This window comes from Galleria mellonella, unplaced genomic scaffold (genome assembly GCF_026898425.1).
Source record: "Galleria mellonella isolate WM207_F2 unplaced genomic scaffold, CSIRO_AGI_GalMel_v1 utg150, whole genome shotgun sequence".
Classification (NCBI taxonomy): domain Eukaryota; kingdom Metazoa; phylum Arthropoda; class Insecta; order Lepidoptera; family Pyralidae; genus Galleria; species Galleria mellonella.
Window position 1 is genome coordinate 1,888,247 of NW_026442002.1, and position 25,330 is coordinate 1,913,576.

General features: G+C 34.8%; 1 protein-coding gene across 3 annotated transcripts in view; it reads left to right on the forward strand.

Annotated features, from left to right (window-relative positions):
* LOC113520922 (segmentation protein cap'n'collar) overlaps positions 1–25,330 on the forward strand; it is a 161,610-nt gene that overhangs the window by 9,110 nt on the left and 127,170 nt on the right. The window contains exon 1 of one of the 3 annotated variants that reach the window (XM_052892113.1): positions 1,725–2,036. The exons of 1 other annotated variant lie outside the window; for it this stretch is intronic. The gene's annotated coding sequence lies outside the window, so the exon portion shown is untranslated. Of the gene's footprint in view, positions 1–1,724; positions 2,037–25,330 lie in introns of those variants that run through there. One more of the 3 variants, XM_052892115.1, reaches the window with a different exon arrangement.

The following is a 25,330-nucleotide window of genomic DNA, read 5'->3' on the forward strand; positions in this document are numbered from 1 at the left end:
TACACGCAAATACAAAATGCTCCGTCTAAATGTGTGTGGTCCAAAACTGTACTAAACTTTTGTAATATTTTTAAATAAGTACGTATAGATACCTAACGGGAGAGTCATAGAAAAACAACGTGATTCGCGGAGATAACTCGCTATTAAATACGTAATGAAAATATGTTTAATTTTAAACATCGGCAATAAAGAAACTGTTATGTAAATGATATTTCACTACAAAAAAATCTATATTGTATTTAAAATATAAAAATATATTTATTTTAAAGGTACTTATCATCATATGCGGGGTAAACAGAGAATCTAGTTCTTTTTTTATGCAATTTAGAATGGTCCAATTGATGGAAAGTGGTAACTGTCGCCTATAGTCGTCGCCGGAGCAGTACCATGGACATAACAGAGTATACTGTTTCGCCCATGATACCCCCCATGCGTTGCCATTCCTGAGGACTCGGGTGTTGATTCTCTGTACCCTGTAAATTCATTGCCATATCCCACCCTTCAAACTGAAACACAGCCATGCAAACACAACTGTTTCACGGTGGAAACACGAATGGGACAGAGGTGCCCAAGTAAACGACTTTTGTACATAGTTTCCCTTTGGTTAAAATAGTGCCAAATGTCTTCATCCTGCGAAAGGGATTGTTAGTAATGGGAACGCTAGTCGAATTTTTTTTTTAATACGAGACAATGGAATTTTGACCCCGCCTGCGCTAATGGTATACGTTGGCGGAGCACCAGTGAGGGATGATAGGTGAGGATGAAAATGCAGATTAGTTAGCTCATCGTGAATCATAATATTAGCATAATGGTTTCTATGGGGAATCATGTGGAGGTCGACCCGATAAAGCATATTGCTAACAATAGGACTGGTTGTCCACATTATTAACAGTACTCTCCCAGAGGGTAAGGGATTGTTAGTAATGGAGATTGAGAATCCCATTGCTAGCAGTATACCCAAACAGGTCGACCTCCTCGCGGTTCTCCCTGGAAACTATCATTGTTGCCTATCATGAATTCATCATGATGGGCTAACTGGCCTGTTTTCATTCTCACCTATCACCCTTCACTGGTGCTCCGCCGGCGTATCCCGTTAGCGCAGGCGGGGTTACCATACCATTTTCACCTATAAAAAAAACAGTACTCCCCCCCCCCCCCCCCCACGTCCCTTCAAGTCGGTTGAAATCATGGAAGCCAGTTTATTGTGTGTAGTGCGATATTTATAATGTTCATCATAAATCTTTATTGTAAACACGTTCGCATATATTAATATGTACATACGATGTGATTACAGTTATATAAAAAAAAATAATACCGTTGTTGATATCAAGAAAATAATGACGCACGAAGTATAACGCCACCTATGTGCTGTACAACATTCTCAAGCCAACTTTAGCAGACAGAAATTTTTAGACTTAAAAATTCTGCTATTCAACGAGAGATGGCTGTACTGTAGATAGTTTATAAAATTTTCCAAATCATTATTATTGATTTATAGCCAATTCCCTTTTAATTATCATAATTACGATCCAATAATATAATGATTACTTACCAGAGAATTGCGAGTAATTTTATGTATAATCTATTTTTGATAAGCTAGCCATGGAAGTAACTTCACAACATTTATTTACAGATAGGCTCTCCTTTTCTATTCTATAGCGCCGTCCTTATCTATTTGTCAGAATGACGTGTTCTTTTTGACGACTTCACCAGTTCGATCGGAAGTCAGTCGCAAATTGTTATCGCACTTGAGTATTCTTGTTATTTGCTTATTTGAGGTTAAAAATTATAAAAAAAGTACAATTTTATAGTGTAATATTTGTGTCTAGCTGCACATGAAACTGGATTACTTAGTGGATTGCAGTGAATTGCAACATTTTGTGTAAAAATCGTACTGTCAAGTACATAAGTGTTACATCAAGTTTTCCCCGAGTGATTTTACTTGTTTTTAGTGTTTCTTCCGTTATTGTGAGGCTTGCAAACGGAGCGGAACGTAAGAACTTCAACACTGTGGCTGTCTTTAAACACACAATAATGTAATAACCCAATTTTCCGTTTAACCTTCAATTAGTTTCGATTTTGTACTTACCTCTTTGAGGTTAACTAGGAACTTTATCACAGTCACCTTTATACCATTATCTATTTATGCGAGCGAGTGGTTAGTGAGATAAATAGGCATCTGTCATGCTGATATAGCAACGAAGCCATTTATGTTTATATTAAAATTATGGCATTACGCTTTTGGTACCTTTGCCTAGTTATGGAAAATAAATTATTGAACAATCCAATCACATTTGCTTAGGTATATTTAAACATTTACACATTCTTTGTATAAATAAAAATCGATTACATACAATAGGTATACTTAGGTTCTACATTTTAATTTTTTTTTTATTGCATTTAGAATTATAATGCTAAAGAATAAATAAGTACTTACCTAGATAATTAACATCTTATCATATTTTTGTGTACTTTGATTTAACTTACTATTTCTGATCACAAATTTGATTTTAAAAACTTTAATTATCTTCTGATGTTAACTTTGTTCATATAAGTTATAATTTTTTTTGAATAACTAAACATTTGTATAAACTTTCACATTTGTAATAGAAAGTAGGATTTTTTTTATATTATATTTTATCTGAGACATATTCCCATATTTCCTCTTGATAGGATTCTTTTTTGCATTTTTGTATATATGTATTTTTTTTTATTATTTTCTAATACACATTTTTTTTTCTAATATGAGTGTTACTATGGAAATACTGGCTACTTTTAGAATACTAAAAATCTTAGAACTAAAAGAAATGGTTTTTAAATGAGTATTTATTTTATGATATCTAGTTTTTTTTTTATAATACAACTTGAAATGACAATAAGCTTATTGTCATTTCAAGCTTACATGGAGAGTGATAACTTTTGTTTTGTCTGGTGTATGCCTGAATGTGCCATGAAGACAGGAAAAAAAGTGTAACTGTCACTCATAGATATGAACATTATCTTCTATTGTACATTAGTCATTTAATGATTTAAAGATGACAGTTCCACATATTATTTGAGAATATAAAATTTCAGACAAACTTTTTAAATTTAAGATTTAGCAGCATGGTCTCTCACCTTAGCCTGTTCCTCTGAGGAACGAATGTACTAAATAAAAAAATAAACATCATAGACAAAAAAACCCATTTTTAATATTTAAATCCCATACATGACGACTTAAACACCATAGACATATTAAAAGAGCTACACCTTATGATTTGACAGAGGACTAAGATTATAACTTTTTTTTATATTTTTTAACTGTTTAATATTTAAAGGAGAAGACAAGAGTTTCTTGTAGTTGAAGTAAGAAAGTAGATGGAGTATTAATATGTTTTCTCTGTTTACTTCATAAAGGATCTGGTATTAAGCCAGATATATTTATTACTATTTCTCATGTAAAAGTATTCTATGAGATAATTTAAAATCCCTATTCATTTAAATTTTTCAATTTTTGTTCTAATTCTTTAGGAGTTCTGTCGTCTGTTCTAAATAACAAAAACAGGGTAAAACAGCACCCCTTATACAAATCGCTAGCTTTTATCCACAGCTTTGCTTGTGTTTATATTGATTTTGTTTAACAATTCTAGTTGTTGATGTAGGTAGAGATAATAGTTACAAAAAGAAACCCAATCCCTTTTGAGTAGTTTGTAATAAGAAATGTGTATATATTTATATTTTATTTATGTATATTTATGATGTAATTCATAAACCATATTTTTACAAACATTTGAAGCATATTGGACATGCCAATAAAAAGTTTCTTATATAAATTACTCTGTACCTTTTTTTTTTTTAAATAAAATCATCAATGTTTAATCTCTATGACTGTACTGGGGGGGGGGGGGGGTTAGTAATGCTGGTCCCATTAAAAAAAAATAGATAGTATATTAAAAATTTTACTATATTTTCAATACTTTAATATAAAGTACAAATAATTTTTAATTTATGTGAATTAATTCTAATTGAATATTAAAATTGTGTATAATAACTATTTATCCTTTAACTTTTGATTGGCAAAAAATTGGTGTGATTTAAAAATAAAAGTGTGTGTGTGACAAAGCAAGACAAAAATATTTCCTATCTAGCTCGCACTTCTGCGTTTTGCTTATAATGGTGTCTCATTCTATTACTATCGTTGTGTGCCGTATATATTTAGACTGCACATAGATATACTTATACTTCATTATTTAAGGGACCCCAGGTACCTTCCTTAAGCTGGATTATATGTGTCCCAAAATATGACAAGTTACAACATTTTTTTTCTATCTATCTTTCCTATTTAAAAGCTGGGCTACGATTTTCAGCAAGTCTCTTCACCTCTTGATACGACACGACACCAACTCCTTCCTTGTTCTGCCTGATGTAACTATGTCTCGGTCTCCCTCTTCCCCTTCTTCCTTCTATCTTACCTTCTATTATAACATTCATAAGTTCGTCGTGTCCTATCGAGTGTCCCAACATTTTTTCCCTTCTGACCTCAGATTTTTTTTAAATGATCAAACTTTAAAAAAATTAAATCAAATGTCTATGGATTGACTGCAGTCAAGCATTGTCCGACTGAGTCACAGTTTCAAGTGTTCTTATATAAACAGAATATGTAGGTAGTTATTTATTTTAACTATAATTGTTATAAATTTTATTCATAGAAGCAAAAGACGCACGTTGCATGCAAGTATTGCAACATAATAAATGCAAGAACAGTAGGTATTTGCGCGTTGGCGTCGTTTATATTAGAAAGTCTATTAATATAAACTATAACGTAGATCTCTAACCCACATTTGATGTTAATTTAATTGAAATAAAATAATAATAACACGTTTGTTTTGTTTTCCTCACTTACTTTATGGTTCAAATAAAAAAAAAAGACGGCACGTTTTGGCGGGAAATCATTGAACTTGGAACAAGAATAGGTACCTATTCAAGGTCGACAAATAAAAAAACATCGTTCCATCTTTAAAAGCGGAAAAGAAAAATATCAGCCTGCCAAATTTATTAAATACCTATTTATCTACGTATCTGTAATGAATTTTGATGTTAGAATTATATGTATTACGTATTTCACTTGTTTTGATACACCTAGTTCAATATATTATTACGCAGGCTGTTTCTCGCGGCTTTGCCTGAGTTAAAAATTAAAATGTATAAAATAGTCTATGTTAGGTTTTTTTATTGGATGATAATGGAATGGTAACCCCGCCTGCGCTATCGGTATACGTTGGCGGGGCACCAGTGAGGGATGATAGGTGAGATTGAAAAGGCAGTCAGTTGTTATGAGTATACTTGGGATTTAGCACGATGGTTTCCAGATGGGACCGCCTGGAGGTCGACCTGACAGGATATATTGCTAGCAATGGGACTGGTAGTCCGCATTACTAACAGTCTTCTTACGTATTAGGTTAGGTATAGATTACGTAAATTGCCCGTATATCAAATTTCATTAAAGTCGATTCAGCTGTTTAAATCGTTAAAAAAATCGTTCATGTCGATATTCGATTTTAACATAACCTACAATTTCCCATTAGTTTATTCTTTTTGTCTTACCTTTAAATTCCAATATATATATATATATATATATATATATATATATATATATATATAAATGTAATTGGTAGTTTTCTTCCTGAGATGCTGGATTTAGCTTGAGCTTATGTCGGTTGCTTGCCGCTCTTTGCCAGCATCTCTTTTGCGTGAAAAAAATAAAGTTCTTGTTGTTGCCAACGAATTGAGCAATCATTTCATACTGTCATTTTGTATCAGAGCAACGTCCAATGTAGGTACATTGTACGATACGTACCTGCCTACACGCGAGTAGAGATGGGCAATCCACCTGGGTGGGTTTAAAGTCTGGTGGGTAAAAACCGGGTGTTTTGGGTTTATTGGGTTTAAACCCCATAAACACCCAAATTTTTGGGTGTTTATGATTTTGTACTTCATCATCGTCATCTCAGCCGCAAGACGTCCACTATACTGGACATAGACAATATTATTATGCAGCCTACAGAATAAAAAACTTTTAATTTGATTTTGAGTTTATTAAGAAAGAGATGAAAGTAAAATGTAAAACTACAGTCAATCACTGTCAGATTCAGAGTTATTACAAGCGATGAATTGTATAGGTTCGATAGGCTCTATTTCGTCTAAACTGTTATGTTCATTTACTTGCTCAATGAAAGCTTCTAAGGTATTTTCTTCATTAAACTGAATGTCCTCGCATTCAGCTTTATGTTTAAGATTCCAGTTATAACAAATGAATGAAATTTTTTCAGTTCTTTCAGTTGTAAGTCGATTTCTTTTGTTATTATGTATGTAGCCTTGGATACTAAAGGAACGCTCAGTGGCTGCCGAAGTACAGGGAGCTGATAGAATACGAATCGCTACTTTGCTTAACTCAGTGGAACCACAAATACCTTTCCACCATATTAGGGGCTCAATGCTATCTAATGAGCTCCATACAAATCCTCTGGCCCAAAAGTTTTCTTTAGCTTTATAACACGCCAAATCTGCCATTACATTTGACAAACTTAAGTGTTGGCTTAAATTGTAGATAAACTCCATACCCTTAAGTTCTTCCTCTTGAGTAAGTTCGACTCCTAGAGTCCTGGGGTCTAGAATATATGCTGCAAAATGTATTGGCCTCATTGCCATATTGCATCTTGAAGATACTGATGTTAGAATCTGCTGTTTGCTTTCTTCGCTCAATGTCGAAATCTCATTTAATGCAAAACGTATCTTAGCTTGTACATCTCTAAATGTAATGTATGTGCGATGCAAACGATTCTGGTCGCTCTCTAAGTAAAATATGCTTTCAGTGACTGGTTCCAAAATACTTATACATTCCCCTGTCTTCGTCCAGAAATCATCACTTAGAATTAAATCTTTAATATCTCTTGAAATTACCACATCTTCTCTAACTGTTAATTAATAATAAATAATAAGCTATCTTATTTGCTTTCAAACTTTTTAACGAAGTAACATGACTTCCCCATCTTGTAGCACAAGGCAATTTTAGTGTTTGTGTAGAATCTTCACCCTGCCTTGATTTTATCAACAAGGAACTTAATCGTTGACTCCTTTTAACAGTTTTTATTATATTTATGACTTGCATAATAAACACAGTTACTTCTTGTATCTTTACAATATCTTGGCACAACAAGTTAAGGATATGTGCACAGCAACCGAGAGGAACAACATGTGGATATTTGAGTTTTGTTAATTCGAATGCCTTTTGTATATTTCTAGCGTTATCGCCAATAAGTACAAGAAACTTATTTGCTCCATACACTTTCATTACTTTTTCAACTTCTTGGCTAAGGTATTCACTAGTGTGAGGATTACTTTCTGTATTCAAACTTTTAACGTATGCAGGTTGAGGTTTTGATATAAGAAAGTTTATTATTCCTTCATTTCTTAAATTAGACCAGCCATCGCACTGAAGGTGTAAGTAACTACAAGCATTTAGTTCCTCATTTAACTCAAAACGCATTTCTCTATATATTTTATCTAAGTATTTTGTCGCTAAAGCTTTACGTGAAGGTATTTTAAATTTTGGTTGCAATTTTTCGAAAAATTGTATCCATAAAGGATGTTGCACCATCGATAATGGCGTCCCTGTTACAAATATAGCTCTCGCTAATTCTGTTTTTATATGATCATCGGTGTCTTGAAACTCAGCATTTATTGTAGTGTTAGCAGACGACGAGGGGCTTATAAAAGAATCATTTGTCTCTATCTCTGACAGTCCAGACATTTTGGTTTTGGACGAGCTATCTTTTATAAGTTTCATAGAGTCTTTTAATGTTTCTGGAGATTTTGGACAAGTGATAAGATGTTGAAGCATTTTGGCAGCATTACTGAATTTGTAGACCTTATTACAAAGCTTGCAAGAAACAGACTTGTTTGGTAAAGTACGGTAGTGCTCCCATATGCGTAAATCTTTAGGTCTCCCCATTGAACCTAAAAAAATGAACGATGATTAGTTGGTCTGACGAAAATTCAACAATAGAGTGCCTATTTTTTTACAATGATTATTTCTTGTTATTTACAATAAATTTATTAAAAAAATAATAAAATAAATACAAAAAACCTTTGTAAAATTACATCTCCTCGGAGGATTAAACGCAGACGCTAGTTTATTATCGTATTGTTCTGTATTTTTCTCAGCAACTTCTTTAATTCGATTAGGTACTTACGCATATTATGTTAAAAATAAATATCTAGTACACATCTTAGGCTATCCACCATTATTATCCAATGACGACTCTCAGCTAACTATGCACTATCATCCAAAATAAACGTGTATGGAAAATTTTATCCCAGTCGGTTGAGGATTGAGGATAATTGCATCAACATACGAACATACCTACATACTTTTATTTACATAACGCAAGCTAAATAAAAGCTTGTAATAATACATCTAATTTTAAGTTAAAATTGTTAAGTGATCATGATATAATTGTATCATTCAAAAATCCACTTACCTTTAATTATTTCTTGTTAAGTATAAATATTATTTCAAATCTGCTCCCTTAATATGCACTTTTTTACTGCTTTTCCTACCTAACACGTTACCAGGAAGTCACGTTACCAGAGTCAGAGTAATAGTGAACACGTTTGACAGTGATTGTCGTCGCCTCATATTCAGCGTCGACGAATAGGGGAATCCCCAGTCATAATGTATTGCATGCGTGGCGGTCTTACTTCAAATCCATAAACAAAGAGATAATTACAGAACTCGATACTAGATGGCGCTGTTTTTGTTTGAAGAAAGTTTGCGGGCTAAAATACATAGAATTTCATCAATGACTTCCACAAAGAACAACATTTCTGTTTTTTCTAAGTCCGTATCTCTTCCGTATATTTCATAAGATATAAGCTTGGGCTACATTGTTATGCAACGTGATTTTGTCGCTGTCTTGCTAGCAGGGTTGACAGATATACGATTTAAATCGTACTCATACTATTATTTGTCTATTTTTTAATGTACGATCGTAAAGATTATGATCGTAATTCGCACAAAAACATACGACTTTTTGGTTACCTGGCAACATTTTTATTATGAAACGAACATGCTCACATCATCAGTCACATGCAACAATTTATTGGGGATTTCCCCTTCACATCTGGCAGTCCTGCTTGCTAGAATATAGGTAAGTCAGCCACAGTTACTGACGATCGATATTTAAAGGGTATTGTTTTTGTGCTAAATATTTCATAAAAACGTTATTTAATACTTTGTGGATTATTAATTTAGTTGATAATCACTGGAAGTAAAATGGATGCTAATTTGAGAGATCAAGATCTTCGTATAAAACAGTTAATAAAAGAAAATCTACGTAAGTACTCTTTTTATACCTAGGTAGGTAAGGTATAATAAACACAAAAGGTACTTAGATCGCGTGTGTTCGAAGCATTTATTCTAATAAATTTAATTTAAAATTGTAGAAAGAAAAAAATGTCTGCCAAGCCGTAGCCGAAGCCGATCTCCAAATATATTTGGCGATAGTGAGACCCAGTGTCCAGATGATTTACCCAGCGTCGTCGCAACAAAGAAAAAAACGAGGATAAAGTAAAAGAAAATTTACTGAAAGAAGAAACAAACTGTTCTAAATGCTTAATTTATGGAGAAGAGGATAAAAGAAATGAGTATTTCGGACTGTTAGTGGCTCAAGAATTTAAATATATACGGCCATGTGTGCGAACGAGGTGTTATGAAGAAATTTTAAAGTATCTACGGGAAGCAAAAGGCCAACATGTTGATCAACTGCAACATGAAAACACTGAAAATTAATTACTTTCATTTTATTATATATAGATTTTTAAAATTTCCTGAAATATTATTAGTTAACGTTTTATTTAATATTGTAGAATTGATCAATACAATTTATAAAAATAATTTATTGGTATTACTTACATATTTTCAAAAAAATACGTAAAAACCTATTTTTTTGGGTGATTATGGGAGTTTATGGGTGTTTATTGGGTTTTTACCAAAGCACCGGGTTTAAACCCGGTGCTTTGCCCATCTGTACACGCGAGTGAGTACGAGACCTTCACCTCTGTTTTTGTATTTCGAATCTTATACTTTTTAAAAAGTTATAAGGGAGTGTCGTTGTCTATGATTCATAGTTAAGGCCTGCGTAGACGGTGGGCATTTTGTTCTTGTGTAAGCTATGTACAATGTGTGGATTTTATGAAATTCAATTTTAGACATTTTATTATGAATACTAGAAATATTTATGTAGACGATCCTTCGACAAACTTAGGCCACCCCTTACTTTCCCGTGCGTGTCGTAAAAGACGACTAAGGGAGGGCGAGGGATGGGTAGCAGCGTCCCTCTTAAAATATCTCCAAAGCCTGACTGCGGTTGCCAATCCGCCTGCCATACATGGCAACTACTGGTAAAATCCCCCCAAGGAGGAAACTTATGTTCAGCAGTGGACAGTTAAGAGATGATGATGATGATGATCCTTCGACAAGCTTAAAACCTAGAAAGAAGTGGCAAACAAAGAAAATGTGTGCACGTAAAATGTGTCTCTCGTTTGCGCAGGTCATTATTCTATAGGATTGTCCGGTGACTCACTTGGGTTTATTAATGGGCGATGATGGAATAGTAACCCCGCCTGTGCTATCGGTATATACTGGCGGGGGCCATCAGTGAGTGATGATTGATGACAAGGAAAAGACAAGTCAGTTAGCCTATCGTGATGAATACACTTGAAATAATGCACGATGGTTTCCAGGGGGGACCACGCGGAGGTCGACCTGGTTGGGTATATTGCTAGCAATGGGGTCCTTAGTCTTCATTGTTAACAATCCCTTTCCCCTTTTTTACTTCTGTTATGCTTTCTTGTGCAATGAATGACATAAGAGACAACTCCTCGCGATTCTCCCTGGAAACTATCATGGTTAATTCCTGATGAATTCATCATGATGGGCTAACTGGCCTGTTTTCATTTTCATCTATCACCCTTCACTGGTGCTCCGCCAGCGTATCCCGTTAGCGCAGGCGGGGCTACCATACCATTTTCATCCTTAAAAAAAAATCGATGGCTCATGGCGTCAATTGCCACGTTTAAAGGTGTCGATTGTCACCTTTTATTACTTAGTGTCGACGTCGACTTTGAATGAATATTTATTTATTTGCAAGAAATATGCAATATGCTTTTATAAAATTGGTTTACAGTTTCCTGTGCTTTCTAAAAAAAAAAAACAAAGCATAAACAATGAAAAGTAAATGACAAGTGTTACCACAATAATTAAGTTGTCAGAGAAGTGCGCGGACAACGGTAAACAATTATACAGCTATATAAGAAAAAATAGCATTCAGGCCTTTTTTGTACATTATGACAACCACATACGATTTCGCCATATTTTATCACATTAATTTAACATACGTTGATATTTTTCAATGCATAATTTATTGAAACTTATGTAAATAAGTGTGTGTAAGGCAAAAAGGTCGTTAACCTTATTTGAATTACGATCGAATACAATGAAATGAGGTTTTTATTAAACCACTTTTTTTTTTAACTAACTGTATATCCATTTGTAGATAGATAGATAGATACTCTTTATTGTTTCCTCCAAAAGATTACAATAGTAAACTTATTATAAATATAAACAATTACAAGAAATGATCACAGTGAGAAAACAATGGGCGACCTTATCGCTAAGAGCGATCTCTTGCAGCCAACCTTTGGATGGAGAGGAGTAATTATAAACAATTTGGTGGGAGGCACGATGAAAAATTTTGTTAGTTCTAAATATGGGAGGTGTGATACATATAATATTTCATATCTTACAAGCGACGCGCCCTGGCTTCGCACGGGTGCACATTACATCACGTCACATTAGAAATCTCTAAATTTATCAATGTTTCTCTACAATATTATGCATGTATTATACATATAAACCTTCCTCTTGAATCACTTTATCTATTTAAAAAAACCGAATCAAAATTCGTTGCGTAGTTTTAAAGATCTAAGCGTACATAGGGACAGACAGACGGGAAGTGACTTTGTTTTATACTATGTAGTGGTGATATCAATACATATAATAAAATCGTAACTGGTCACTGTCTGTACATGGAAGGTATATAAGAAAAACTATTATAAGGGGGCTTTATGAACGCTATAGGACACGAAACCATGATTTTTAGAATTTTAGTCTGTTTGTCCTTACGTGTGCAAGCTAATCTCAAAAACGGCTTAACCGCTTTGAATGTGGTTTTCACTATTGCGTCACAGTTTGCTCCACTTAACATTTAGTGTTTGTTTTATTTCAATCGGTTCATAAATAAAAAAGTTATATCAATCTAAAGAATGCCCACCCGTGCGAAGCGGGGGCGGGTTGCTAGTATTATACTTATATATATTGAATCTCCGTTCGTTAATCGGGCTAAAATAAAAAAATGGCTAGATCGATATGAATATATTTTTATCGTTTAAACAGACGTATTTAATGGTATAGTAAGTGTAGTTTTACAGAAAAAAATTGAAAATACCTTAAAATTTAGCTGAAATATCGAAAAATTATACTTAATAGGTAATTTCGTATGGGAATCGCTAGCAATTTAATTTGTGGTCTTTTTATTTTTAATGGCTGAAGATGGTATGGTAACCGCGCCCGCGCTTTCGGTATACACCGGCGGGGCACCAGTGAGAGATGATAGGTGAGGATGTAAGCAGGCCAGTTAGTCCATCGTGATGAATTCAGGGATAAATTGGTCACGATGGTTTCCAGGAGGAACCGCGTGGAGGTCGATCTGATAGGGTGTATTGATAGCAATGGGGACTAACCTTTTTTTTTATACAACTTAGAATGACAAACAAGCTGACGGACCACCTGATGGAAAGTGGCAACCGTCGCCTATAAACATGAGCAGTACCATGGACACAACAGAGTACACTGTTTCGCCCATAATACCCCCCATGCGTTGCCATTCCTGAGGACTCAGGTGTTATTCCTCTGTACCCAGTAAATTCACACCATATCCCACCCTTCAAACCGAAACACAGCCATGCAAACACAACTGCTTCACGGTTGAAACACGAATGCGACAGAGGTACCCAAGCAATCGACTTTTGTACAGAGTCTCCCTCTGGTGGTGATGGTGGTAACCTGCCCATAACTAATAATCCCTCCCCCCTCCTCTCGGTACAGTGGTTTAACTTTTAGATTAAAATAACTGGTTTTGTAACAATTAATACTTGTTTAATTTTTAATATTAATACCACAATTGAAGTCGCTTTTTTGTGGAATGCAGTATATAAGATATTATGTAAGCAGGTAAACTGTTTCGCTGCGTAAGTAGTAAAAACAATGTAAGTAATATAATAGTTCTAGACAGCGAATAAATCTAATATATAAAATTCTCGTGTCGCGGTGTTTGTTACCAAACTCCTCCGAAACGGCTTTACCGATTATTATGAAATTTTGTGTGCATATCGGGTAGGTCTGAGAATCGGCCAATCTATTTTTCATATCCCTCAATGATAAGGGTGACCTTCCCATTAATATTTTTTTGACAATTTTTTTATTTTTATTTTATTATGACTAAGCATTGAAAAATACATACAAATTCAAATTTTTACGCTTTTACGATCAAGCCCTGTTTTTTAATCGCGATTTTTATATAGCAATAGGCTTGCAAGATGGCAATCGAATATAATAATTGTAGTACGATAAATTTTCATGTATAATTCTCGAAATAACGTATATGGTAAAACAACGTTTGCCGAGTCATCTAGTAATTAATATTGAATTAAAATATACATTGTAAACTGACATACGCGTGCGTAACTTGTGTTTCAGCTTAGAAAAGTGGGATATGACAGTAAAATTATAGACTACTAGCTTTTACCCGCAGCTTTGTCCGCGTGACTGTGTATTCTGTAATGTTCGTGGTGCTGTTGTGTCTTCGAATGGTGCTTCCCACTTTCCATCAACTTGTTTGCCATTCTAAGTCTCGTACAAAAGCAAAGTTGAAAAAATTACACTTTTTTATAGGTTTTGGCACCAAATTTCATGAGAAATAATACAATTAGCATCTTTTTATAATTTATTTTCAGTAAGCTATCAGTTTATACACGCAAAAAAAAAATACGAATGACAGAAGCAGCAAAAAAGGCGGGAAATAGAACAATGTTGCCACACACAAAAATACAACTTCATTATTATAATTTTATTTATTAACTGTAATCAAAACATTGATAATCCCTGTGCCACATTCCTTATGTACGACCTGATTCCATTCCCGCCAAATCGTAGTAAAAGTAGAGCCAGGGCCAGGACTGATTGCGACGCCCGCGTTATATCCCAAACAAAGATGTTTTTGTAAATAGAACGACCTTGTCAAGGCGAACGGTCGGAGGAGGTCGATGTGCCGAACGGACGTATGACTCGTTGATGTAACATCTAAAAATATTAACTTTTTTTTTTCAAATGTATTGAAACTGCGACGTAGGTATACGTATCATTCAGCCAAAGTTTAGCAGTACAGTGCCGTTGAAAAAGTTGTTTGTTTGGTTATTTCGAAACCATGGATGAAAGATGTCGGTCACATAGACTTATGTTGACCAAATAAGTAACGTGTTAAAAAAGGTTAAAGTTCGTAACCGGCCAGTTCGTATCAATAGTAAAGACATCGCGATTAGGGCGATATTGTGTTGTAGCCATAGATTTAGTGTACTTTACGTACTATCTAAGGTTGCATCGTAAACTTCATATCTAATCTGTACTTTAGTAGGCAGGAAAATACTATGGAAAAAAAAAATCCCGCCATTTTTTTTTAATATTTACATTGTAACAGTGTGATGTCACATTCGTAAGCTTCGATATAGATTAATTAATGGATATTTTTTTTTATAATACTTACAATGTCAAACAAGCTAATGGCCCACCTGATGGAAAGTGGTAACCGTCGTCTATAGACGTGAAAAGCACCATTAACGTTACAGAAAACTCTATGGTACTCTTAAGGAACGTGATGTTATGTATTGTAGGTGGATAGAAAGAGATCTGTTTGAATCTGAACATCTAAGACATTGTCTACCCCAATGAGAGACAGGCTTGATGATATATGTACAACAAAAACTGTGCATTGGCCAAATAGCGCATTAGGTACCCAATTCCGGTACATGGTTTATTTCTGGATGAGGAAGCGTCGGTGAAAAACGATTATGACGTCATTAAATTAAACAATGTAAACAAACAAATATTCTAGATTTAATGCGTACCAGACTGATATCCCCGGGTTGTGGTAATTGTTCTTCACGTGATACTGATATTTGGAATGATCGGGGTCATAGTTATTCTATTAAGTGGTCCGTAGACTGTCATCCAGCTTGAATCAAATACGTATATATTTATTTATTTATTCATTAGTACATATATGTGTACATGGCGGACTTAATGCTAAAAGCATTCTCTCCCAGTCAACCATAGGGACGTGTCAGAATACTCGAATGCGGTACTAGTAATTATTGATATACATACATACTAAAATTACATATATATAAACGAATAAATATATATGAATAACAAATATGTTGCTGTTTGTAAGACAAAAATCGAACTAATATGTTATAATAAGCACTGTAATGTTTTTAATTAGTTAATTTTAAACTTTCGCGTTGTTTACACATATTTTAAATAAACTATCGGCACTTAAAATGTCGCCAATAATAAGCAGGTATGTAGGTCCTATATACCTGTACAAGCTTTTACATCGCATCAAGTCGCGATTGTGTATTTAAAATATGATTTTAATTGTCGAGATTACTTGATCGTCTACAGAGTTTTTTTTTTGATGGGTGAAAATGGTATGGTAACCCCGCCTGCGCTAACGAGATACGCTGGCGGAGCACCAGTGAAGGGTGATAAATGAGAATGAAAACAGGCCAGTTAGCCCATCATGATGAATTCATCGGGAATTAACCATGATAGTTTCCAGGGGGAACCGCGAGGAGGTCAACCTGGTTGAGTATATTGCTAGCAATGGGATTCTCAGTCTCCATTACTAACAATCCCTTCCCCCCTCAGTAGGAATGTAATATGGCCGTCTCCGCGTAAATTATAATATCATGTAAATATTATTTTGCACGATTTTTATTTTAGAATGATCTCATTCTACGTTGCTTACCTGAGCAGTGACAGGGCAATCACCTTTGTGATAATTAGTCATTTATAACATTCAACAAAGCTTACATTGTTTGGTATTGCTTATCCCATTTGCGTACATAATACGTATCGTTTTAAATGTATATATACATTTAAATAAATACGTTGAAAAACACCAGCTACTAAATTACTTGCCACTTGACTAAATCACCAAGGTAGTTCGGAATAGATTTTTTCTTGATGTTTAGAGCGTTCGTATCGATATTAGGCTGTATGGTTTAATTCCTTTGCCTTTTCCATTGCAAGTAAATTATTAAAACTATAAATAACCGTATTCTCTGTCAATTTTCAAAAGTAATTGATCAATTCCAGACAAATTATCATATTGAAGACTAGGCAGCATGGTCTCCAACCTTAGCCTGTTCCACAACGGAACAAACGTACTAAAAAAAAAAAAGTAATTGAACAATTTTTATATATGGTATGCTTTATATACAAACCCTATAAATACTTTTTCCTTTCGTGTTCTCAAGGTTGTCTGGACGAAATCCCTTCAAGGGATAAGTCCGCCTGTGTATTGCACATTTTTGTTATAACCTAATATTTATGGTATATTAAACGTGAGTGTACAAAAGCACATACATTTTTGATTTTCTATTTAAAAAATTCTCTATATTATACTATGGATTATGCGACTAGTATTTTATTTATTTGCCGATGAATTAATGTTATAATCAGTATTATTGAGAATCCCATTGCTAGCAATATACCCAAACAGGTCGACCTCCTCGCGGTTCCCCCTGGAAACTATCATGGTTAATTCCCGATGAATTCATCATGATGTGCTAACTGGCCTGTTTTCATTTTCATCTATCACCCTTCACTGGTACTCCGCCAGCGTATCCCGTTAGCGCAGGCGGGGTTACCATTCCATTCTCACCCATCAAAAAAAAATACATATTCTTCCACGCACAATCATGCTTTGAAATCAACTTCAAGCAGCAGTATTTCCGAACCGATACGATATCGTAACATTCATGAAAAGTGCATATTCCTATTTGAAAGGCCGGCAGTACACTTGCAATGCCTTTGGTGTTGCGAGTTTTCATGGACGTAGGCATTTACCACCTGGTGAGCTACATAAGCGTTTGAACCCTGTGTTATAAAAAAAAACTTAACTATGGATTAATAAATCGATGCCCAATTGTGAGGCCTTCCTATCTTTTTTTTTTTTTAATGGATGATAATGGAATGGTAACCCCACCCGCGCTATCGGTATACACCGGCGGGGCACCAGTGAAGGATGATAGGTGAGGATGAAGCAGGTCAGTTAGCCCATCATGACAGGGGGAACCAACAAGAATTGTTCACGATGGTCAAACTCCATTGCTAACAATCCCTTTCCCCCCGGCCTTCCTATCTTGTATCAGAGATTTGAAACATATTACACTGTCTAGCAGTGAGCAGTCAACAGTTGTTATGACACTGACCAATATAGGAAGGTGTTTATAATATATATATATATTCTTTATTGCACAAAAACATACAGTAACAACAATAAGTTAATAACAATGTTGGGGACTTATCTCTAAAAGAGATTTCTTCCAGTCAACCTAACGCAGTGGCAGTTGGGCAGTAGTAGTGCAAGACAGAAATTTAAATAAATATTTACATAAATTATAAATAATTATATATATACACACATACATTCCATATATACATGGTATCATATATATTTACACATACAAAACACACATTACACACGTTAAATCAACATATAAATATCAGATACAAGAGAACACAATGATGACAGTCTTCTAATCATTTTTATATTTAAATTAAATTGGAAAGAAAATGATTTTAATATAGGAACTGCTAGAAGCTATTCTGAATGTTAATATATTCTATAATTAATATATTCACATACCAATCAAGCTACTTAATATAAATGTGAAAGTTTATAAAGATCTGTACGGATTCGTTTTAAATTAGTACACTTTTATCGAAGAGAGTACATTTTTTTACACATTTCCCGCCTCTGTAGTGTGAAAAAAAAAATTAAAAAAATATTGCACAGAGTAATAATTTGGTAAGTTCGTTAACCGAACGCCTACGCTTCGTTGATTCAGCCGTTAGGTTAGATTGTCGAACCCGGTTCATGTCCATAGATTAACGATGGATTATATAAATATTATGCATAAAATAACGTTAACTATATGCTTCTCTATATTTGTGATAATTTGTAAAGGATTTTAGCAAAATTTTATCAAATTTTAATCGATATCCTTCTTCATCTATCATCGTTTAATGGCACCCCGCCAGCGTACACCGAGAGCACAGGAAAGCAGGGTTGCCAGATTCGAATTTAGATTTTTACCCAAACGTGAAATGTGTTTTCTCCAAATCGATACTATTTCCAGGATTTTTATCCTATCACTAAGTTTTTAACTACATTCTGCCATGTGCTACAAAATAAACGGCGAAAAAAAAGTAATTCCGTAATCTGTTTCTACTTTTTCCTCTCCTTATCTTATCTCATCTTTTGTTACGTACTTTCAGTCGCACAAGCACTAAAACTATTACCCAAAATTTAAAAAAAAAATACACAAATATCTCCAAACCAGAGAAAGAAAATCTTTTACCCGTAATTGCGAAAAAACACCTAATCGGGCAACATTGCAGGAAGGTTAACACAAAGATTTTGTTCTTAGGGTTAACATTCCATTTTTACAGAAAATTCATAATCTATTCTGTGTACATGTACTTCCCTATTTGTCCATCTCGCTCTAGTATACCATATTACTATTTATATTTTTTTCTCTTTTACTGTATACTCCTTCTTTTCCCATGGATGTCGTAAATGGCGACTAAGGGAACTTAAAGAAGTCGATGTACGGGACCCAGCGGTCCTCCTAAAACATAATCGAAAGCCTAACTGCGGTTGCCAACTCGCCTACCAAGCGTGGCAACTGGCAAAACCCCCCAAATGGGAGAGGCCTATGTTCATTAGTGGCCAAATAAATGGCTCATACGATGATGATGACGATTTTTTTTATTTATTTATTTAGGTTTACCAACAATTGTTTCCACAAAGTAATGTAAATATGTATACAATTATGGAGCTTAGAACTAAGTGTAACAATTGTTTATAGGCAAACACAGCATATATTGATACATGTATAACAATAAGTACGGAGAAATATATATATATATATATATATATATATATATATATATATTTATTTATTTATATAACTATTATTAAATGCTTAACAACCAACAACTAAAGCCACCATATGATATAATTGTAATTTATCCACTATCGGTGAATATTTCATATGTTCCAATTTCATTAGACAAAGAATAAGTTTATGCCACAGAACCTTACCGTTGGAGAATTTACCCAGAACAGTTCTTCTAAATGGAGGTATTAGCGGAGTTATAGGTCCACGAGGTAATCTAGAAGGGATATAATATTAATAACTGAGTGACAATGTAATTTATATGTCATAAGTTTATCATAAATATGCGTCAGAGACTTTCCTGTTTTCTAATGAGATCATTCATGTATGCAGCCTACAGGATTATTTTTAACAACCTACAACTAAAGCCACCATATGATATAATTGTAATTTATCCACTATCGGTGAATATTTAACATGTTCCAATTTCATTAGACAAAGAATAAGTTTATGCCAAAATTCCGTAGTACTTTAAGGAAACCAGGTCGTCACTTCACCAAAGTACCTTGACTCGAGATATAATATTGTATGTGTGAGTACATAATGGCGGTATCTCGATGCGACGGTCTGTTTTCATAATAAATTCATGTATGTACAGTTATTTTAAGAGCACAGTAGGTATCGTTGCATTCAAATACGGATACATTTGAAATACTGTGCTTGAAGCAGAAAAGAAAAAAAAATATGCACTAGAAAATTACACCAATAACCTACTCCTCAAGCTGAAGTACTCCGTGTCATGAGGAGCTGGGCAGTGAACATGTGAGGGCCGAACCCATAACACCAGGGCTGGAGGGGGGGGGGGTTGTTAGTAATGGGAACTACCAGTCCCATTGCTACCTAAATAGCCTTGTTCCGCATAATCGCCCTTGTGTCGACCTTCACGTGGTTCCCCTTGGAAACCATCGTGAACAATTCTTGTTGAATTCGTCACGATGGGCTAACTGACCTGTTTCATCTTCGCCTATCATCCTTCATTGGTGCCACGCTGGTGTATCCCGATAGCGCTGGTAGAGTTACCATTCCATTATCACCCATTAAAAAAAAGCTTTTCTTTTATGTAAGTTAGAATGGCAAACTAACGGCCCACCTGATGGAAAGTGATAACCGTCGCCTATATTCCAGGTATATTCACCACGATAGGCTAACTGACCTGCTTTTTCATCCTCACCTATCATCCCTCACTGGTGCTTCGCCAGCGTATACCGGTAGCGCAGGCGGGATGACCATTCAGAGAAGCTTCCTTCGGGCGAACACTCAGGTTGTGGTATGATCTTCTTTCCGAAGCTTTCCCTAGAAACTAGAGCGTAGGGTTCTTCAGGGCGTATTAAGGTTTCTTAAGAGTCTGCAACGCGCACTGACATTTCTCGTGTTATAGGCGTCCATAAACTTCGTAAACCCCGTGTACCATCAGACAGGCCGTATGCTTGTTTGCCACTATAGTCGTATAAAAAAAAACAAGTGACACCCGATTTAACCTTGTCTTTTTTCTAGTAAAGTCTAAGAATACGTAATAAACAGAGTTCTGGAAATAATGTATTTTCCTTGACATATATATTTAATTAGGGCGTGAAATAATTGCATCTTACTATTATAATAAAATGGACGTGTGGGTCCGGCCTAAGAACAAGGAATTTCATAGAAGGAATAATAAAATAAAAACTGTATATCATACGGTTGTCTCCTTTCTTTTTATGCAAATATAATTAGTAAAAAGAGGACGAAAGATACACCATCAGTTGCTATTTTTCTCAATTCATAGCAGGCTAGTGTATAGAAAATGTTTGATATGTCAATTATTTGTCAATGACAAATTTTACATTACTAGATTATATATTTGACACTATTCGACACGATCTATCTATAAGCCAACTGACCTGCCTTCATCCTCACCTGTCACCCTTAACTAGCACGCCGCCAGCGTATACCGATAGCGCAAGCGGGGTTATTATTCCATCTTCACCTATTAAAAACATGGATTATACTGTGTCGCCGACTAAGTGTATTCCCGGTCGCTTTGTACAAAAGTCGATTGTTTGGGCACCTCTGTCCCATTCGTTTTTCTATCGTGAAACAGTTGTGTTTGCATGGCTGTGTTTCGGTTTGAAGGGTGGGATATGGCGTGAATTTACAGGGTACAGAGGAATAACACCCGAGTCCTCAGGAATGGCAACGCATGGGGTGTATCATGGGCGAAACAGTATACTCTGTTATGTGCATGCTCATGTCTATAGGCGACGGTTACCACTTTTCATCAGGTGGGCCGTCAGCTTGTTTGCCATTCTAAGTTGTATAAAAAAAATGAAACATCTTTGTCCTACACGGCGCTCGTAAATAAGCTAACATTATCCGTCTCCGACGCAATCTTCAGGTATAATTACGCAAAATGGCGGTCATTCGCTGCCGTAAAATAAATCCTTTTTAATTTTCACTATAATATAATAATAATAATAATGCAACATCTAAATGTCCACTGCTGTACATAAGCCTCCTCCAAAAGTGGGATTTTTTCAATAGTTGCCACACTTGGCAGGTGGATTGGCAACCGCAGTTTTTTTTTAATGGATGACAACGGAGTGATAGCCCCGCCTACGCTAACGGTATACGATTGCGGAGCACCAGTGAGGGATGATAGGGTGAGATGAAAATGTAAGTCAGTTAGCCCATAGTGATGGATACACCAGGAGGTCGACCTGACAGGGTATATTGCTAACAATGTGGCTGATAGTCTAGTAGTGGTGGTCCCCCCCCCTGGCAACTGCAGTTAGGCTTTGGTGATGTTTTAAGAGGGACGCTGCTGTCCCTCTCTCGACCATTAAGTTCAATTAGTCGATTCTTACGACATTTTCTGGAAAGGAAGTTATAGACGTTATAAAATGCTATTAATATATATATATATATATAATTTTGTTTATTTATTTATCCATTAGTACATATGTGTGTACATGGCGGACTTAATGCTAAAAGCATTCTCTCCCAGTCAACCATAGGGAAGTGTCAGAATACTCGAATACGGTACTAGTAATTATTGATATACATACATACTAAAATTACATACATAAACGAATAAATATATATAAATAACAAATATACTTACACATACATGACATATACTATATTATACACGAAATTGAGAATAATATAAAGCACTTACTGCTCGGATAAAGTAAAAAAGTGAGCGTGAACGTTTTTTTTAAAGACGGTATAATATACATAGAATTATATTCGTTGCATTTAATTGCCCTTGAATGTAAATATTAAGTTATAACTGTTTAAGAAGGTATAGTGTATTGCCAATAAGGCAATCCTACAAACCATAAGGCGGCCGGTCGTCCTTTCTGCCCATGAACGGGCCGCGCAAGGTTGCATTATGATTACAGAGTTGTATCTGGCAAGTTGCAATTATTATCTTATACTTGGCTGTTTGATGCAGTTACCTTTGCCTTAAGTTTTAAATTTACATTTACGAATATAGAATTCAATTGTTTTCGAATGTTTTTTTTTTTACGACTTAGAATGGCAAACAAGCTGACTGCCTACCTGATAAAAAGCAGTAACCGTCGCCTATAGATATGAGCAGTACCATGGACATAACAGAGTATACTGTTTCGCCCATGATACCCCCCCATGCGTTGCCATTCCTGAGGACTCTAGTGTTATTCTTCTGTACCATGTAAATTGACTGTTTTAGTAAACCCGAGATAGATGTTATTACAAAGTTTTTTATGTTACCATGGCATTACTGTAGCATAGACGCCTATAACATCAGAGATATCACGCTCCCGTTGTTATGTCCATGGTACTGCTCATGTCTATAGGCGATGGTTACAACTTTCCATCAGGTGGGCCGTCAGCTTGTTTGCTATTCTAAGTTGTCTAAAAAAAATGTGAAATATATAAAAATCGAGTTTTTTTTATCTCTCTAGTTTCACTATATTTTGTTTCATATATATCTTAAACGTCCTCGTTATTATTCCATTTCATTATAAAAACAAAACTGGCTGTAAACACTAGATGTAACGTCGGGCCACCGATTTCCCGCCAAATTTGCGTCACCATCTAAATTTTCGTGTGACCGCGTCGAGTTCAAGGTTACCCAGCCAGCGACTAGAGACACTTATTTCAATTTTTTTTATATTTACATTTGATATGTATAACAGAGTTTATGCACATATTTTTAGAGCAGTAAATCTTATTCTATGGGTTTCACAGAGTATTTTGTGATGTACATAGTGTCCATACCTTATAATCCATGGTTATAATTTTCCATTAGGCAAGCTGTCAGCTTATTTGCCATTCGTATCCTAATAAAAATCGAATTTATCGACAATAACGTTGATTTTTTTGTAAAGACAAATGTATTCTAATAAAACTTTAGATACCTAACTTAAGAAACAACCTTTCCGCCATTTTGTCAAATATGGCGGCACGTAACGTTGATTTAGCGTTGAACGTACGCACTTTCACAACACACCATTTTTAACTAAACCATAATGCTTTCTCCGCGAATTTAATTCGCTTTCTAATCTCGTTTCGGCAGGAAAAATTCATTGTGTGATTATGTTACAGTCAGATTTACTATTTAATATAATGTTTTTTTTTTTTTTTTAAATAAAAGATACGTGTGTGCTCAGAAAAAAAGTGAGAGATGTTCTAATAACAGGTTTACAGTTTACAGCACACATATGTATATGTAAGCGAACCACATTGTTAAATATTTGAAAATAGAAGGTGTACGCAACGTGGACTTTTTTTTATATATATTCTTTATTGCACTTGTAAGTTACATATAAAATAATGTATTTATAAATGTTGTGAGCAAGGGTGGACTTATCTCTGACAGAGATCTCTTCCAGTCAACCCGGTACAGTAAGAAAGCATTTCGTTAGCGGGCAGCTGAAGTGCTACAACTATTAATACATAAACAAATATACAGTTAAATAAAATATTAAAATATATAATAAAATATTACATAAATACATACACTATAAATATATACAATACCTACCTACTTATATAGTATATGTTAAAATAAATTAATATACTACTTACATTAGAAATTTCGTTTAATGATTTTAAGATTATTTTTTTATATGTTTCTTTTTCCTAATTTAAATTTTATTCATCTAAAATGTCACTTTTTCTATTAAACGTTATTATTTGTCTTACTTTTTTAAGTACAGCTGTAGCAGCTACTGCTTGTTTTAAAACCTTACAAACAATAGATATTAAAATAATGATTAAAACAGTATGTTTTTTTTTTTTTTTTTTATAAATCTATGAATACACTGGATTCATAGATTTGTCTAATACAAGCATTGTATGTAAACATACCTATTTGATTCGCAGAAAATGAGATCAAGTGCGACCGCGTAACTCTGAGTCACAGGCTTATGTCACGCCACAGTGTAAAAACATACCGTACTATCAAAGTGTACGTACAGCTATATTTTGTATACTTTTTATTATTTTTTCTTTTTTATCTAATGGATTAAGTATAATGAAATGGTAACCCTGCCTGCATTACCGTTATACCAAAGGGAGACTTTGTACAAAAGTCGTTTGCTTGGGCACCTCTGTCCCATCCGTGTTTCTACCGTGACGCAGTTGTGTTTGCATGGCTGTGTTACGGTTTGAAGGATGGGAAATGGTAGTGAATTTACAGGGTACAGAGGAATAACACCTGAGTCCTCAGGAATGGCAACGCATGGGCGGTGTCATGGGCGAAACAGTATACTCTGTTATGTCCATGGTACTGCTCATGTCTATAGGCGACGGTTACCACTTTCCAACAGGTGAACCGTCAGCTCGTTTGCCATTCTAAGTTGCATAAAAAGAATTAACCACGATGGTTTTCAGGGGAAATCGCCGTCCCCTCTCATTTCCAGGATCAACCCTCTATATAACTAGACTATATTATGTCGCC